The sequence below is a fragment of the Cupressus sempervirens genome, chromosome 3 (genome assembly GCF_028749045.1).
Source record: "Cupressus sempervirens isolate cs-2001-9-10 chromosome 3, ASM2874904v1, whole genome shotgun sequence".
NCBI lineage: Eukaryota > Viridiplantae > Streptophyta > Pinopsida > Cupressales > Cupressaceae > Cupressus > Cupressus sempervirens.
In genome coordinates, this window is record NC_143120.1 from 622,400,667 (window position 1) to 622,408,232 (window position 7,566).

Sequence of the window (7,566 nt, forward strand, 5' to 3'; positions counted from 1 at the left end):
ATTATGCATCATAAATATAATTAATTTATTATTATTAACTAATAATATTAATTAATTAAAAAAAATAGAAACTAATGCAATTTTTTTTTGTTTTCGTATTTTTATAGATAAATAACCTAAGCATGGATATATCCTAGAGTACATAGATACATCCAAGCAATTAGCTTTTAGTCCCAAGTTACATCCATCTACCTTCTTGATCATTCCTTTTCCTTCCCTTCTTCTTCTACCTTCGGTCAGGATTTGCATATAATCTAAGCACTACATCTTGCAATTATGTTAAGAATAAAGCTCTAAAAAGTCACAAAACATGAATACAAAAAGGGTATAGAAATTAAATTTGAAGTGATAAAAGTATTTTCTTAAACAAAAATAAAATATACATCTTAATCATCAAAAAATACATATAATAAAGCTAAGTATTCATTCATTAGTTGAGAAAACATTTCTTAGGCAGTGTGATTATCATTTTGTTATGCCGAAGGGTGTTTTGTTGGCTTAGTTACATACAAATACAATAGTAGTAAACCTATGCTACTAAGTTGACATAAAATGGGGGGAAAGAGGTTCATTGTCATTTTGAATGTCCACTGAGACAAAATAGGATTATTCTAGATCCTCCAAATTCACCTCAAACTCATCTTCCTAAGCTCCAATATCATCTTCCAAAATAGATCTGTCTATCAAATCATATTATCTTGGGATGCAAAATGCATGTAGTGGGTAAAAGCTAAAGAAAGACCCCTGAATCTTACCCCAGATAATGAGATGTAAACTACGGTTGAAATTCTAAAAAAATAAAACCATCCACAACTTAGAAGGAGTCTTTGTATTGAAATGTTTACTTGTTATGTATGACTTTCTTCTATACTTATATTAGTTAATTCATCTACTCGTTGATTTCCTTTTCGATATATATGATCGATTGTGATCTTGTCAAAGGTTTGACATAGTGAGAAGGCTCTAGATAATATTGAGTTCAGTCTCCAATTAATAGGGGATCCTTTCCTTATATTATTTATTATAATTGTATAATCTCCTCCAATCTCTACATTCTTGCAATCAAGAATTTTACATAGTTCTAGTCCTTCAACTAAAGTCCTTAATTCCTCCCAATTATTAGTTTATATTCATATATATCTTGCTAAATTTTCTTTCTCCATGCCTTCTAAGTTATGGATACTACAATCAATTCTTTCTTTTCCTATATTCCCTCTTGAATCTCCATCAAAATTGATTTTAAACCATCCCTCCTTTGGTGGTTGTCATTGGCACATCTCTCATTTTATTTTTGAAGTTTTTCCCCTGCTCCTATAAGGGTGAGTAATTTTAGACCTATCCACTTGCCTCTCATTTTCTCATGAGACATTTTAGCCTCCTTAATTTTTTTATTCAAAACCTGGTTGTTGGTAAGTTCAATGATATAAGTCTCAATTTTAATTATAAGTTGTTCAACATTCATCTTCTTATCTTGAAAAATTCTTTAGTTGTGTTCCTTCCATAATTACTATGGTACTATGGAAGGTGTATATATCTATAAAGAGCTATACATACTATCATTTCTATGGAGGGGCTAAGCCTATAGCATATCCATTATAGCTTTCAAAAATGTTGATATTTACCCCAATTTTGAATAGATCCATTTCTAGCATTGACTTGAATAAGGGCAATGTAAAAAAATATGGCCAATGGATTCTTGTTCATTTTTACATAAAGGAAATATACTTGGGCCTTGGTATCCCATTTTCTAAAATCCTTTAGAGGTAAGAACCTTCCCATTTAAAACTAACTAGGTGAATAATCTTGCCTTATGAAAACAAGCTTTATTCCAACATAATGTTGTAGGAAGGGAGTCATTTGTGCTCATCTAGAGAGACCTAAGGAGTTTATACTCCTCCTTCAAGTTGTACTCCCTACTCTTGCTTCCATCGCACATCAATTTGTGCTTTGCCAAAATTGAAATTAACTTTCCAAAGCACCATATCCTCCCCAAGAGTCTTATCAGAAGAGGGCTTCATCCCCCATCCCAAAGTTCCATGTTAGTCTATAATTGATGGATGATCTATAATCCATCATGAAGTTCCAAATTCTTGATCCTCTAGTCTGTGATTTATTCCTGAATATATTAATCAAATTCATATTGCTTAGATATTTATTTATCAAGATCTTTTCCCACTTGAGGTGTGTATTCCTATACATTCTCCATATTATTTTATCTCCTAAGGCTTCAACTTGAATTTTAATGTCCCTGATCCCTTAACCTCCCTCATCTTTTGGTTTGCATACGTTGTCCCAAGCTAACAGGGAGATTTCTTTTATTTTCCCCTGTTCCCTACCAAAAGCAATTCCTAAGGAATCTATTGATTTTATCCCTATTTTTTCTAGGAAGATCAATACAAGATAATTGATGAATAGGTTGTGTTGAAAGGATGTATTATATTAGCGTTAGTTTACCTACAAAAGAGAACCATTTTCCTATCTAGGAATCCATTTTTCTTTTGTTCTTTTATGTTATTAGATCCCATAATATTTTCAAACATTTCCCTTTCTCTAAAGGGAGACCTAAGTATTTGCAAGGTAAACTTCCTCTTTTGAAATTTAAAATTTGGGAAATTTGCTGCTCTAGAATAGGATGGGTATTATAGAAGAAGATTTCCAGCTTCTTAGGGTTAATCTCTTGACATGATGCACTAGTGTATTAAATTAATATTTTTTTACATGATTTTGCATCCTCCATGGTACTTTTTCAATAAATCATAGTGTCATCAACAAACTATTGGTAGGTTATCAGATCCAAGTCACTAGTGATCCTAATTCCTGTAATAGTCTTTGCATATCTATCATTATTTATTGTTCTCCCTAATGCTTCTATCATTAAGATGAAAAGAAAAGGAGTTATAAAATCCCTTTGTCTAATTCCCCTTCTTATTCCAAAAAAGCCTTTGGGTGATCCATTTACCAATGTTGATAGCTTAGGCGAAGATATGCATGCAAATACCAAATTCACCCATTGTTTTATGAACCCAAAGGCTTTAAGGCATCTCCTCAAAAATATCCAATCTACTCTATCATATGCATTTTTAATATCTAGCTTAGTTAACATACTAGGTTCTTTATTGTTTTAAATTGTATGTGTGGCCTCTTGGGCAATAATTACTCTATTCAAGATAGATTTGCCCTGTACAAACCCTATTTGTTCCTCACTAATTAGGTTTGGGAGAAGTTTATGGATTCTCATTTCCATATCCTTAGTAATTAATTTATAGAGAGTATTGCGAAGAGCAATGGGACAATAATCATTAAAGGTTCCTAATTTCTCCTTTTTTTAGGATAAGGGCGATAAAGGTATTATTCACCTCCCTAAGGATTTTTCCCAAATTTTCTACTCCTTATACAACCTTAGGTTACCTCCATCCCTATAAAATCCCAATATTTTTGAAAGAAACATGTCAAAAACCCATTCGACCTTGGAGATTTATCTAGATTCATTTGCTTGAGGGAAAAACTTACTTCCTCAAAGGTAAATTTTATTAATAGTATTTTATTTTGTTCATTTGATGTAAGATTTGGGATATTATTAATGATTCTTTTTTGTGCCCCTAGGTTCTGATTACCATTATTATTGAGCATTTTTTCAAAGAACTTTGTTTCCTCTTTTGTAATATCGTTTAGGTCCTCCAGTTTTTCCTCATCCTTATTTTTAATGGACGTGATTGTATTAGCTATTATATGTTGTTTTGTACTGTTGTGACAAAATTTTGCATTTCTATCCACTACATCTAGCCATGTTTCCCTTTATTTTTATCTCCAAAAATAGTTTCTCTTTGGTTAAGATGTCTTCATAATCCTTTGCCATGTCCTTCTCTCTTTGATACAAATAGAAAAATGATACAAAATTTTCAATTCCTTTATTACCTTGAACCAACAGAGTCATAAGGGTTATCTAAATAAATATTAACAAACACTAAGAAAATATCGTACAGGGAAAGCACACCACAATAGGCAAACACACAAAAAGATACTATGCTAGAGCACCCAGTTTAGGCATGTTTTCCTCCTCTCCTATCTAGAGTAGTAGAAATAAGGGAAGGTGAAAAAATAGCTAATTCTAACATAGTAGGAACAATTGCTAAATCTAAAGAAGGAACCTTAGGAGAGTCACTATGTTGTGGCATAGATGAAAGTGTAAGTTGCATAGAAAGCATGTTAGGTAAATCGACATCATAATCTCATGCTCATCATAATATAAAGTATCCTCTTCATCTAAATTAATAGAAATAGAATACAAAATAGGAATATCCATCTCATTAGTATGATTAACTTCATTGATAGACATGAGATGATGAGAAGCATTCATATGAGCTTTAGCAAGAAACTAGTAGTTCTTTCAATGTTCACATGCATGTCAATCATGTTTAGTTTTATTAGAGATTTGTTAAGTAAATAAAGGAGGATCAACAATCATAGGTTCCATACCTTTTGATGGCAGAAGAGGAGGAACAACAAGAGGATGAGAGGTTGAAGGATCAATAGATGCAAGAGGTGGTTTACCATTATAAATAGAAGAATCAAAATAAATAGGCATAGAAGGTGTACACAAAAGATCACAAGAAATATCCATAAGCATACTTAAATCAACAATATTTTAACATTTATGAGCTTGATAATTGTGAAAAATATAACCCAAATGAGTAGGAGGTATGGTACGAATAGAAGGCCAAAATAAATCAAGAGTAGCACACTTTCAAGGTCTATAAGGATGATAAAGACTATGATTGATTGCCTTAATCTCACCATCATAAGGATAATTAATGCATTTATGAATAGGGGAAGCAATGGCTTACATGGTAGTCAACCAAGGTAAACCAAGCTTCCCTTGGAACTGATCAAAAGCAAAAATGACATTAAAGGTAATATTATCCACTTTACCATAGAGCCCAAAATAAATAGAACCTTGATGGTGATACAAGAAACCATTACAAGCTAGAATCCAAGTATTAATTGAGTCATAGAAAGTGTGATGTTTTTGTTTAGAGTATAAATGTTTTATAGTAATAATATTAACCTTGGAAGTAGGATAAAAAATATACCATTAAGAAGGATATTTAGAAATCCAAATATTAATAAAAAGAGGACCATCAAGAGCCTTGAACTTAAAAACATTAGTAAATGAGATAACAAGGGCTCTAGGACACTTATGATTATTTTAGGTTCCGGTTGATCATTTGATGTAGAGGGAATATCTTTCTTAGGTGGTGATGTAGGTTGAACTACATGTTCCACAACATTAACAATATTATCATTCTCTTGTCCTAAGGTAACATAGGAAACATTCAATTCAAGAGGAGAAGAAGAAGATGAAGAAGAAGAAGTATGTTGAACAATACTATTAGTAATGTGTTGAGGAAAAGGATTAGTATATATTTGAAGATTTTGATTAGGAGGTGCCATAGACTTATTTCTAGTATTGTGACTATTAATAGATAAGGCAATAGAATCAATCAAATCCCAAATATTATATTTCAAAGCATAATAAGCCTTAGTATCATGTCCAAGTTGGCGACAAAATTGACAAAATACTTTAGGATTAAAGAGCGGAATTGATGTAGTAGAAGGAAGAAGTAGTTTAACAAGAGGAATTTTAATCATACTATCACTAATCAACCTACTCATAGTATAATGTAAAGACTTAGAAAGAGGATTAAACTTATAATTGATCTGAAAAACTAAGGAAGAAGTAGCAACACTTGGAGATGTAGCAACTACTTGATCAACTTTTGTATATGTGGCTTTATAAATCTTAACACAGTTGTTAGGTTTATAAAACTGGTTATGATCAGGTATGAAATCACTTTTATCAATAGGTATAAGAGCTATTATAGTGGTGCTCTCAATTTAACTCACTTGTAATTGATAATGATGAAGTGTTGCACAAAATTGTCAAAAGGAAGTAAACTCAGTAAGCAGGAACCTTATCTATAATGTCTTTTTTGTCAATTCACAATAATCATATGTTTAATTTCAAGATCAGGCATATGATAAGAAATATGAGCATGCAAAAACATAAACCTACCAATATAATCAATTAATTCCTCCTTAGGGCTTTGTTTACAATGGATCAAATTAGTCAAAGAAATAGAGGGACCAATATTATTTTGAAATTGTTGTATAGAGAAATTAGAAATTTTATGAAGGAATCATTAGAATAAGGTGACAAAGAGAAATACCATTGAAAAGCTTTGTCATAGAAGGTGCGAGAAAATAATTTAGCTTAAATCCTATGGTCATGAGCATAGTCACTACATAGAAATGGGAAAGTCTTAAGATATGTCATGTGATCACCTTTACCATTATAAGTATCAAGGCGAGGCAACAATATAAATATTCTCAAAAAACAAAGGACTACCCATATCACATGTAGGAACATTAAACTTAAATTGAGTGAAGGAAACAAGTTCTTATTGTAAAGAAGACACAATCTGAGAACGAATAAGAATAATGGAATCATTAGAAGAAACATGTGACACATATAGAATTGAAATATAGGAAAGGTGTACAAACTAGTTGGAATAGAAGAAACTATAGGTGGAAAACTAGGAACCACAGTAAGAGGATTAGGATAAGTGAAAGGAACACAATTATATGAAGGATTTGAAGTCAGAAAGGAAATAGGTAGAACACTCACAGGAAAAGAAGGAATTGGAAGACAACTAAGAGGATTAAATGCTTGAACATAAGTACTCATGATATGAGTAACATGAGTAGAAATACTAGAGATAGGTACATAAACATGAAAAAAAGACTCAAGAGTATAAAATAGTAGAGCCATTCGTACCTTAGAAGTAACTTGAGTTAAAGGAGTAACATGAGTATGGACAAGGTGAGTAAGACTATGCAAAATATTAATGCTATCTTCATCATTATAGATCACTTTCTTAAAAGTATCAAAATAAACAATAGTCCTAGTATTGTGATGTTCTTGAAGAAGCCAATCATGCATTTTATCAATCTCATTATCAAGTTTATCAACTTGTTCAAGAGGAACCCTTAAAGCCTCATCCTCACTATGAGATGAACTACAAGAGTCATAATCTATATAAGGATTAGGACCATGAGAACCATAGGGTCACTAAGGTTTCTAAGGCAAGGAGAAGATGAATCCAGATCAAAGAGTGTCATGAGTCTTCAACTTCTCCTAACAAGAATATTATAAGTAGGACTAAAAGTAGTAAATATCATACATCAAACAAGGAAAGAAGACACAAATAAATATAACCTTATCATAATAATTAAAATCCAATTTAATTTAAAGCATGCAAAAATGAATCACAAGATTATACAAGAGAATTAAAAGGTATAACTTTGAAGAAGAACTATAACACCAAATCAAAAGTGGAAATGTTGTCTATTGAGTTCACCAATAAATGTAGGGGTTGAAATTTGAATCAAAGATACAAGATCTAAGTTCTTCACATAATCACATACATATGCATAATAGAGGGAGGGAAGTCAAGGAGATTATTTTTTTCAATCCCAATTCTAAAGATCTAGGTCTAGAGAGATTAG